We start from the raw sequence: 12,660 nt of genomic DNA, 5'->3' as shown, positions 1-12,660 counted from the left end.
TATATATATATATATATATATATATATATATATATATATATGTAGATAGATAGATAGATAGATAGATAGATAGATAGATATCATATGCATACAAACATACATACATACATACATACATACACACATACACATATTCTATTCTAGAATATGCAATGAAGGCTTGTGTAAATGTAATATTTTTGGTATCATCTCATATACGTGTGTGAAAGTATTTTTATGGGTGTTCCTACCTTTTCACTGTTTACTCTGTCAAGAGTGATAGCTTTCGTAATGCTCTGTACCTGTTGTTCAGTTGCTGTTTGTTCATTATGTTTCTACGCATCAAATATTAATAATTATATGAACAGTTCAAACGTGACCTACTCTTGGCCCTTCTAAGATTATTTCGCACAGTCGTTCATTTCGGAATAATTGAGATGGATTTAATAACGATATCACTACTATCGAGTGGCTACTTACTGGTTACTGAAGAAATATTGTGTTTATATATTGATATAACATTCTTTCCCACTCCAACATGAACAAAAATGCCAGAGAGAAAACATTACTATCTCACATTCATAAGTGTACACAAATCCATATAGACATTTAAGAACAAGCATATTCTTAAAGATGCCTGCTTTTATACGGAATGGGTTTGTAGTGAGTTTCGTTTAGATATTATCTATTGCCTTACCTCATTGTTTTCACAACATGAAACATTGATAAAAACGCAAGGTCTTCTACGTTCAAACTAGATAGGTTATGTATTAGCTGAGTTACGTTTAAGAAAAGCATTCTATAAATTGAAAGAGTTGATCTCTCTCTAAAGTATAACTTTATAATGTCTACATGCCATCCTACGATCAGCCTTGAAAGTGCTTTTTTACAGTGTTTTAGATAAGTGTGCAAACCCCGTGTTTTAGATAAGCGTGCAATGCCTCTGTTTTAGAAAAGCGTGCAAAGCCTCTCTTTTAGATAAGCGTGCTAAGCCCGTATTTTAGATAAGCGTGCGAAGCCCGTGCTCCCAAAACTGGTGTATTCTTTTACATTTTTCTCGGCATTGATGTAGCGCTAGTGAAATTACGCACAGGGTAATATTTAGCCACGTATCAAATATTTCAACGTTTTGCATTCTTTTACAACCATTGTTTGAATCGGTACAATCTTAGTCTTTCCTGTTGAAACGTTTGCCAATAATAGCAAATTTGGAAGGCTTTTTTTTCGTACATTGTACACATCCCTGTCTATGTGAGTGTATGTTATTGTATGTGTCTATCTTGCCCCTCGTTCTTGTGCTATTTCTCTTTAAGTCTTCATTCATATTGATAAGAGTACAAATGCCTGATCTATACTGATTACAATACTAATATCAGTTAGTTCTCGAAGAATTCACCTTTAGTGTAATTTCATTGTAGATCAGAGATACAATACTAAATAATTTTTGACGGGAGATGAATACAGTATATTTTACCCTGTTCCTCTAAGGAGCTTTGAATTATTAATTAACGTAATTCAAGATCCGGATCGAAACTGCATATCAACTTACATCTCAACTGCACGGAATTCACTTCAATAAACTGTCACTACTCAAAAGTACAGGGCACAGAGAAAAAGATACACCTACACACACACACACACACCTACACACACACACACACACACGCATGCTTACATACACACGCGCACACATACAAAAAGCGTGCGCACAGACCATGCTGATACATATGAACACACATGCATACGCACTCACACTAAGTTATGCTCTGTGATTAGATTAATGGCAACTGTAATCTTTCAAGTAATATTTTATTCTATGCCTGGAGTGTGATTACTTTAAGCCCTCCAGCCATAAGCAGTCTTCTTATGCGTGTTGTTTGCCCAATAAACAATTGATTGTAGGACTATGTCGTGGTAGTTGATCTAATATAGTTCAATACATAGAATTGTTTATAAATTTACATATTTTAGTATGTGTATTCATTATCATTTGCACACTCATTCACTGCCTCCAGTGAAAATTGCTGAGAAGTAATCTAGAATACATTTAAAATTGCTTCAAAAATTGTATTAACAAATATACGTCAGCGTCACATGTACTATTTTGTATTTTGTATGTAATGTTCTGCCAATATGTTCTGACCAAATTAATAATCTATAATTGATCATATTGATTTCCTATATGCTGATAACGTCTCAGATGTTGACGAGTGAGCAAAAATCAGATTGTAATAAATGTTTTTCCTAGATCGGTAGCTCAATTCTCTTAGCGCCACCTTATATTTGCCTTACAACATTCGTCACATTTACTCTAGTCATATTGTTGTTATTGTTGTTGTTGTTTTTGTTGTTGCTGATGATGTCGTTGATGCTGCTGCTGCTGCTGATGATGATGATGATGATGATGATGATGATGATGATGATAATGATGATAATGATGACGAGGAGGGCGGGGTTGGTGGTTGTGATGATGATGGTAAGAAGAAGAAGAAATAGTAGTAATAGCAGTAGCAGCAATAGCAATATCATCATCATCATCATCAGCAGCAGCAGCAGCAGTAGAAGAAGAAGAAGAAGAAGAAGAAGAAGAAGAAGAAGAAGAAGAAGAAGAACGTGCGATAAATGAATGAATAAATGTGTGAGCTTCCCCACAAGATCTATGGGTAGGAATATCACTGATTCAATCAAGCGAGAGTTTCAATAATTTCATCAAAATCGTGAAGGTTTACATGTAAAATAATTTTAATTAATTACTGAATAAGTAATGTTTTATCTTCACGGTTTTTTAAAATAAGTTTCGTATATGCACTGGGTAAAATCAAATGCATCAACTATCCCACTTCTCTTCCTTTCCTAACATCGGAACAAGATAACACGTATGGATGCAGGTATAGCGAATATTCTGGTTCTTACTGACATGGGATTGACGTCCTGACCACCGAAAAATAACGCTGACCATTAAGGTTCCTAACTAAGAAGTGTCATGCATGTTTCCGTACAGTTGTAGTTTCTCCATCCATCCCGCATTATCTGTTGTTTTTACGTTACCTTTTTATCTTTTATCTTTTACTTGTTTCAGCTGCCACGCTGGGGAACCAATTTGAAAATTTTTATAGTCAAATGTATCGACCAGGGTATTTATTTTTTAAAAGCCTGGTACTTATTCCATCGGTCTCTTTTGCAGAACCACTAACTTACGGGAACGTAAACACAACAGCACCTGTTGTGAAACGGTGGTGGTGGAACTAACACAGACACACACACACACACACACACATACTTATATAGGACAGACCTCTTTCCGTTTCCGTCTACCAAATCTTACTCACAAGGCTTTGGTCGGTCCAAGGTTAAAGCTGAAATCACTTGCCCAAGGTGCCGCGCTGTGGAACTGAATCCCAAACCATGTGATTGGGAAACAGTTTGCATAATACCAATAATACTTGTGTCTGAAGCTATATTGTCATCACAAATTACCTCTTACATAGCTCATATTTATCTCATCTCGAAAAACAGAACAGAAAAATCGACTTCATTTAAAAAAGAACGTTGGAGTGTGTGGATCTAATCATAATGGGCATCGAATACGCACAATCCATTTTGTCACATATATTATGATGAGATACAAATATACAAGACGCTTTCCAGAAATTTAGAAACTTTTCAGGAGGGTCATTTATTTTTTCATTGAAGCAAAAAACACGGATCCTCCTCAGACTAGGATTCTATAAATTCAATGCACTTGTGGTAGTGCTCCAACCACTTTTGTGAAGGCCCCATGTAAGTCCTCAAAAGTCAGTGTCCAGGACAATTGTCACAGGCTCTTTCATTTTCTCAGTGTCATCAAACCGATTCCTCAGAGGGTCTCCTTAAGCTTGGTGGACAACCAAAAGTCACAGGGATAAAGTTCTGGACTGTAGGGAGGGTGAGAGATAATTTTGATGTCCGACTTTGTCAAGTAGTTGGTTTCCTGATTTTAACTGTAAACTGATGCATTGTCCTGGTAGAGGTGTTGTTGCCTTTTGCGACAAAATGTCTTACTAAAATTTCTCAAAACCTCTACAAAGTACACTTTGTTGATAGTCTCGTCATAGGAAGCACAAAGAATGTAGTTGCTGCCCTTGCTGTTGGAAAATGGGATCATCATGAGCTTCTCAGTAGACTTACTTTTCTTCGTCTTTTGGACTTGGGGTGCCAGGGTGCTTTCATTGGGTACCCTGTTCCTTGGTCACTGGATCATAGCAGTAGATCCAGCTTTTGTTACAGGGCATCAGAGACTCAAACTCTCTTGCATTGGAGATAATGAGCTTAATGTTTCTCCCTTTTGTCACCAACGCGTTTTTTCTTCTGTGTGTCACGGTACACCCTGGAAACAAAAAACTTTTGCACAGATGTTGTGCATGTTCAGATGTTCATGAATAATTCCGTGTACAATTGCCAAACCACCTCTAAACTGTATGTTTATTGTCTTTATAGACACACGACGGTCTTCGTCTAGAAAACTGTGAACTTTCTCAACCAGATCTTATATTCTGATATCACTCTACGTACAACAACTCTCGTCATTTCTCACCTCCTCTATACTGTCAATGAACCTCTTGTACCAGTGAAAAGCAGGAACTCGTCTTAAACATAAGCAGTCTGAAATATTTCATAACTTGACCAGTTTAATACAAAACTTAATTGCATAGCAGTCTTCTTATTGCTCTCAGGAAACCAGTAAGCTTCAACAAGCTGTGTTTAGTAAGATATGCTACGATGTGTTCAAAATGTTGTTACAGCCGTCTCCTTCAATCTGAAATTAAAAAAAAAAGAAGTCGGTAAGTCACTTTATTACATGCATAGTAACGATATAATAAATTTACAGCCATTCAGTAGACATAACTGCCTCTCCTAAAAATGTCTCAAATGTTCAGCATTGTACATCGCAGAAGAATTGACTTTAGAGTGGAGAAATTAGGAAGTTCTTAAATTATCACTGCTTTTCCAACACAACGAGTCGGATGTGCTGTAGGATTCTCATATATGTAGAATTATGGTAAAGGCATGATCTCAGATCAGAGGAAGAAGCTTGTGATTTGCCCTTCGTCATTCGCTCGCTTAACATCGTGCGATAGTTTTTGATCAGATTTGAACTAGGGCTAGGCAACGAGGATGCGATATCAGTGATTTGTGTGTGGTTACTTTGAAAAGCAATGTACCATGGTATGCTGTGGCAATCAAGCGAATTAAAAGACACGCTTTGAGACAAGCGAGAAACTGCATTGAGCAACTTTAATGCATCCCTCTGTTATAAACATTTAGAAATGTAAACAGTTTGTTTCGAAGGCATGTAGTGGTTACACGCTAAACATCAAAGTCAGTGACATGTAAACATAACCACATCCACATACACATGCATGCACACATGCAAACCGACATACATCTCCAGATTTCATGTCTGTTAATCATTAACTCAGATAAAGTATCCTTACATCGTAATTAATTACATAACGTGATTATATTTACATAATGGCAGTGTAGTGTAATGTGCAGCAGAGCCGGTATTTCGATCCCTTTTCAAGCATACCCAAAGGAGAACGTGCTGTGGATTGCTTATTTAAAAGGAAATATTTCATATAATATTGTGTGACGTGTCAGGCCTTTCGATAAAAATAGATCTAGACAAATAGCATGCTTCAACACACGATTTTGCATGAAGAATCTTGCGAAACAAATGGAAAAACAAATTACTCTAATCACAATATCTCCTAACCTATACAACTATATTCATAACTAAACAACTAATAAATTCATTTCCTTATCAGTACCGTTAATGACAGGAAGGGCGCATCTTTGTCATTACTCCACCCACGCGAAAGAACAGACTTGTAATTTTACCCTATTGTGGTATAAAAGGACACACTCGCTAGATTTTCTGTCGATGGTTCATGCCTGAAATACTTTCGATCATTGATCTGATCGATTTGAGTTTAATTAGACCTATGTTTTAAACTGTAAAATTACTTTGATACGTAATCCAACATTTACATTGTTTAAAAGTGCTTCACAAAGTATTGCTTTCATCGACCAATCTATTTGTTCTCCACACGAACAGGAAATTCTCAAATATTAAGTAGATGACATTCAGTTAAGAGACCGACATATATGCTTGTAACCATATATATTTATATCTTTATACGCATACTGTAGATGCAAAGAACAGGGGTATAAATGAATCTCAAAATTATGTATTATTCTTAATGATAAAGTAAGATGTGAAGGCACGTGGCTTAGTGGTTAGGACATTCGGGTCACGATCGTAAGGTAGTGAGTTCAATTCCCGGCGACGCGTTGACTCCTTGAGCAAGACACTTTATTTCACGTTGCTCCAGTCCACTCAGCTGGCAAAAATGAATAGTACCTGTATTTCAAAGGGCCAGCCATATCACACTCTGTGTCACGCTGAATCTCCCTGAGAACTATGTTAAGGGTACACGTGTCTGTGGAGTGCTCAGCCACTTGCACGTTAATTTCTTGAGCAAGCTATTCCGTTGATCGTATCAGCTGGGATCCTCGTCGCCGTAACCGACGGAGTGCACCTCCTAGTAAGATTTGAATTCAAATGACCAGATATTTGCGTAACTCGAATATGTTTCTGCTGGCTCCAGTTCTAAAATTCCCATTACTTGGTTATGTCCATGTTTAAGGAACTGCTTGAACTTTCAGCAGTATACACATTGGTACATCTAATCATATCTACAAATATGAGTGTATTAATGTTACAGAAACTGAGAAACGTTTGCCCTTTACTTGATGCTGGTTGTTCTATTCCTATCCTCAGGACATTCAATTAAATACAATGAATATATGGCATTTGCATTTACTATTTCGCAGTTGTATTTTTTCTTCTTTGTTTTATTCACTCTTCTACATAAATAAATCGGATCGACGATAGTAAGAGTTTTCTTTTACTATCATTTCTCTTGAGTTTTGTGAATGTAATACCGTTGTTAATCATCAAAGTTTCTAATCGCGTAAACTTTCTTACAACGTGTACTGATAGAAGTTTTTTGTAATAAATTCATAATTTATAGAAAGTTAATAAAATATTGGAAATTCTTTCCTGGTAGTAATTAAAGACATAGGAAACAGTATCGGATCTTAAATATAGTAGGCTTCTTGAAGATACCTAAATTACTTCTAGTTGATACAATCGAAACTACGAAAGTGCATACACTCTCACAATAGCATCTATTCAAAGACAGAGTATATTTATTAATCTAACACCTAGTGTGTTTTCGGGTTTTTGCTCATGACCATTGTCTCTGCGGTCAACCATACACACACATACCCATACACACACCCATATATATATATACGTGAAGTATATTTGCCACTTAAATGCGGCTAGACCCTAAGAGTGAATGCTACTGTTGCTTTCAACCCCAGGAGAACAACTCCTCCAGCTGGCTATTGACACACTTTCTGTGCCCTTTCGGTATTTGCAAAGGGAACTCTTCCTTCCCGTCGTCGATCTGACGTGATACGCACGGACCCGGATTTCTGGGTATCTACCCTTCGTCAGCGTATGACAATCACCGATCTTCGATGCGAAGGGCTCCCTTTGCAAATACTGACAGGGCACAGAAAGTGTGTCAACAGACAGCTGGAGGAGATGTTCACCTGGGGCTAAAAGCAACATTCACCCTTAGGGTCTAGCCGCATTTAAGTGGCAAATATACTTCACGTTGTCGTGCAGTTACTGTTTATACGACGTTCAGAGATTTAACACACACACACACACACACACACACACACACACACACACACACACACACACACACACACACACACACACATATATATATATATATATATATATATGTATACACATACACACATACTTATATACAATGATGCACACAGACATGTAATTATATACGAACGTACAAGCATACACATATAGCTAGAATAAATTCATACATTTATAGACACAAGTTCCTATATAAATGTATATGTTTATATATATATATGTATATGTGTGTTTACATGTGCGTGTCTGAATGTGTGTGTGTTTGTGTGTGTGTACATACATGAGTTTGAGTCCTATGTTTGATCTCCATAGTTGTTATGGTAATTTCAAGATAAAGTATGGTGCAGCTTTCAACTTTCTGACCTCATCGTTATCTAACTCATCTATGTCGTCTAAACACATAATGGCCAGAAACAGCGAGTAAATCTAACACCGTCGCGATTTTAGTATTATATTGAAATACTTCATAGCGAAAACATTATCTATATTACTTATTATGCCATAATTTTATTCTGTGTTTGCAATACCTTATTATGACTAGTCGTCATTTCTGATCAAACGGCTGTTGTTTCCATTAATTCGGATTTTTAGATTAATTAATGTCTCTAAATACTGACCTTGCTTGCAGTAATTAATATTTGTCGCATACTACGAATTTCAGAATGTGCTGTTCTTAACTATTGTCAAAATTTAATTAAAGTCCTAAACATCGAGTAGCGCTTCAATTTCATACATATTATTAATTGATTTTTAAAAAATCAGAATTAAACGTAACTTTTCAAAGTGACATTACATGTATGTATGTGTGTATTTATATATAAGGCATTGGTATCTAGAAGACCCAAAGAGTGGCAAGTAACGCTAAGTGCTATGGACAAACCGTAGTTAAGCTCTTGGTTCGATAGTGATGCGAGTGAGGAATTTAATGTGGGTCTTGTATTAGCATGTATATATATATATATATATATACATGCTAATACAAGACCCACATTAAATATATATATATATATATATATATATATTAGACAAAAAGAGATAACAAAGTCAAGGCTGTGAGGAGTTTTCAGGACATTTATAAGGAAAGAGATTATTTCCCTATAGGAAAGATATAGATATAATCTTAGAGCTGTTCCTGGGATATTATGGACATCCCTTCATCAGAGACGATGTGAGATGGTTAAATAGAGGTAAATGTTTGAGTTCGAAATAAGGAATTATTGTGGAAAAGGAGGACATAACGAATATAGAGGGAAATAAGAGAAAGAAAGTAGAAATAAGATATAAAACACTGTAGTTGCAGTTCCATTATTCGAGTAAAGTGATGTATAAAAGTGGTAAAACAGTTTCCTGTACATGGTATTTAAGTTCCAAAAGTAGTTCATATTTATTCACACCACAAAACCCCTTCGAATGAGGAACACAGAATCCACGGCTCCATACTTAGAACTGAGTAAATATGAACTACCATTGGAACTTATATACCATGTATAAGAATATTTTTTAACACTTCTATACATCACTTTACTCAAATAATGAAACTGCATCTACAATGTTTTATATTTTACTTCTACTTTCATTCTCTTATCTCCCTCTATATTCCCTATCTCACCCTTTTCCACAATAATTCCTTATTTCGAACTCAAACATTTACCTCTATTTAACCATCTCACATCGTCTCTGATGAAGGGATATCAAAAATATCCCAGAAACAGCTGTAAGACTATATCTATATCTCTTTCCTCATAAATGTCCTGAAAACTCCGTGTTCTTTTCGTCCAAGCATAATTCTATTGAAATCGAACTATCGTCGCTACTCTCTTCACATCAGTAAATAAGCCATTTGTTGAAATCTACAAACAAAAGCCTGTAGTTTCGTGAAATTCGTTGGAAAGGGTAATTCTGAAAGAGAAAAGGGACAATAAAGCCGAAACAACGTGGTAAATCGCCTCTGTTATGAACAGACATCGCGTAAAGGATGCAAATGTTTTCCAATGATGAAAAACAACAGCGATAAGATATTCACTTGAAAATCTGCCATTGAGAATAAATAGATATGTTATTGTTTGTATTGTTAGCCCTTGTTGTGATTCATGACGCTACCACACTGATACAGACTACATGTTTTAGCACAGGAAGCATATTATCGGATAGTTTTATTATTTGATAGTATTATTTAAATCACATACTTTCACTGCCCGACGAAACACAGCTCAATGTGTTTTGCGTATGAGCTGTGGTTTGTTTTGGTGTCGTTATTTTCACTGGATTGAAAGAGATTTACGTATGATGTGAGCGGTGCCTTGCAGTACTATTTTCTGTATGTTTACGTATATTTGTATGTCATTGTATTTTAGTTACATATTTGTTTGCGTGTTTTTTGAAACATACCTAATGCACCCATTATTATAGCGAATGATTCTATTTTTAGGCTCTATATTTGCCTTATCTCTGTTTCCGGATCTTTGTATTTCCAGAATTTCTCCGTATCTTTTAGAGATACATTGTCATCTGCTGGGATTGATATGTCGATTAAAAGGCTTTTTTCCTTCTCGCACATAGCTATTAATCTTACTCGTCTATAGCATTTCTTTCTTATCTTCTCTTTATTTGTGTGTACCCTATCTATGTCGTTGATTCTTCAGTATTTGTACGCCTGCTTTTAGGGTTTTTAAAAAAAATTTTGTCTAATGCTCTTATTTCATTTTTTTTTTTTTTATCTAATGTGATATTCTTATTTTAGCTAGTTTCTCTCTTTTCAAGATTTTTTGGCAGATTTTTTTTACGCTGAATTTCATATATATTTCTTTGATAAAGCCATGCACTACGTGTAGTAATGTTTCGGGTTGTTTATCATTTGCAGCTTACAATTTAGATCATGCTTGTACAAGAGATGGTAGAGTGTTAGTTTTCTCAGCATGTCGGTTAAAAGCGTCAGTACCAGACAGAAAAGGAGTGAATGAGTGGAGAGAGCGAGTATCCTTGGAATATTCCTCTTCTAATAGGAGCGGCTTTACTTTTTTCTCTTTTGTCCGTAGCTTCAGAACTGTTGTTTGTTATTCATGGTATGTTTTATATATTTCATTACTGTTACTGTTAACTTGTTCATGGGTAGCTTGTTCATGTTGATCTGATATCAAGAATAACAGTGCATGGCCTTGCAGGTGGGGCCCAGTTAAAATTTTCCTCAATCCGAGTAAGGATGTTGAATAAAATGTCCATGTTTCCAGAGGTGAATTATTCACACCCCAAAGAATTCCTCTCAATACGTGGCCGTAATCCTCCCCCAACTACTCCTGTTCATGATCAGAGATACATACGTCGTTGGCCACCAAGGGACATGCTCAACTGGTCATGGTCAATCAACTATTACTTCTCGACATCTGAAAGTTTCAAGCAACCTTCTATTACATCATTTGTTGCACTTTTGTACTAGCGGGGTGGTGTGTGCTGCATTTTCGTTTTTTGTGGAGGGGATATTGTATTATATCTGAACAATTTGTTATGGAGTTTTGTTTGATTCTTCTGTGATATTAGTTTTTATATTGTGTTGTTGTGTATCGCAGGTTGTGTTCTATCGACATGTTTTTTTCATATTGTTGTGTATTTACATTAGAATATTTCTGCTTCAGCCGCTCAGCGCTGAATATGTCTCAAATGTAATGAAAAACAGGTCAGTTTCAAAATATTGATGTCCAGGTCACAAATGCAAAGTTTGTGGGAATAGTAGTAAATTGCACTGATTCTAGAGAGAAACAAATATGAAATAACACTTATTGGCCAAAGACAAAAAAAAAAAAAGGAAAAAAAAAAGAATTCTGTTACAGCGTAATTGATGTTGAGGGTGCGATGTGAAGTGGGATTATTTCAATTTGAAAGTGACCTACGTATACTGCTGAACGCATTTGTGGATATAGCAAATGGAATTCTGTTAGTTTTCGTAGATGCAATGTTAGAACTTTCACATATTCACTTACCAAAATGTCGGTGCAAAAACTGCATTGAATAAATACACATGATAAGGGCGTCAGTTAGCCCCTCCTTTACTGATGCTAAAATAATGGATATATATGTTTACTAACTATCAGCGACACCAAGATTTCCGCTTTGCACACGGTTGGACCACATGACATATAAGAGGCATTCATATTTTTTTAGTTTGACTGAATCAGGTAGAGAAGCAAAGTTGTATTTGAAAAGCTAAATACTTGCGGTACTACTAGTAGTAGTAGTAGTAGTAATAGTAGTAGTAGTAGTAGTAGTAGTAGTAGGAGGAGGAGGAGGAGGAGGAGGAGGATCATCATCAGCAGCAGCAACAGCAGCAGCAACAACAGCAGCAGCTGCTGCTGCAGTAACGATAACGCATGCTATCTATATATGCAACAATGTGTAGACTTCACTTTGATGGGTGTAATTATGCTACCGAATTTGTCTTTAAACATAATTGCCAACTTCAGACGATGACTATCAATTTTAATATTCCAACACTGGTTTCAATAGATTAGTAAAATGCTACAGAAATTCTACATTCTATTTGAAATCAACTTACACATTTGTTAATTAGAACAACGTAAATATCGCCGAAACTCTCGGGGGACATAAATATTGCTGGATATAAAGACCAGTAATTAATTTCCTTGCACGAAGGTGGATTAGAGAATCTATGAATCTATGTATGTATGTATATATGTATGTATGTATGTATGTATGTCATGCTTCCCAACCACATAGATCCGGCTTTAATCCCATTGCGTGACACCTTGGGCCGACAAAAGCCTTATGAGTAGATTTGGTTAACGGAAACCGAAAGAAACCGTCGTATACATAGCTATATACATATATACATAAATACATATATATATATATATATATATATATATATATATATA

This window comes from Octopus bimaculoides, chromosome 9 (assembly GCF_001194135.2).
Source record: "Octopus bimaculoides isolate UCB-OBI-ISO-001 chromosome 9, ASM119413v2, whole genome shotgun sequence".
Taxonomy (NCBI): domain Eukaryota; kingdom Metazoa; phylum Mollusca; class Cephalopoda; order Octopoda; family Octopodidae; genus Octopus; species Octopus bimaculoides.
This window is presented reverse-complemented; position numbering follows the sequence as displayed.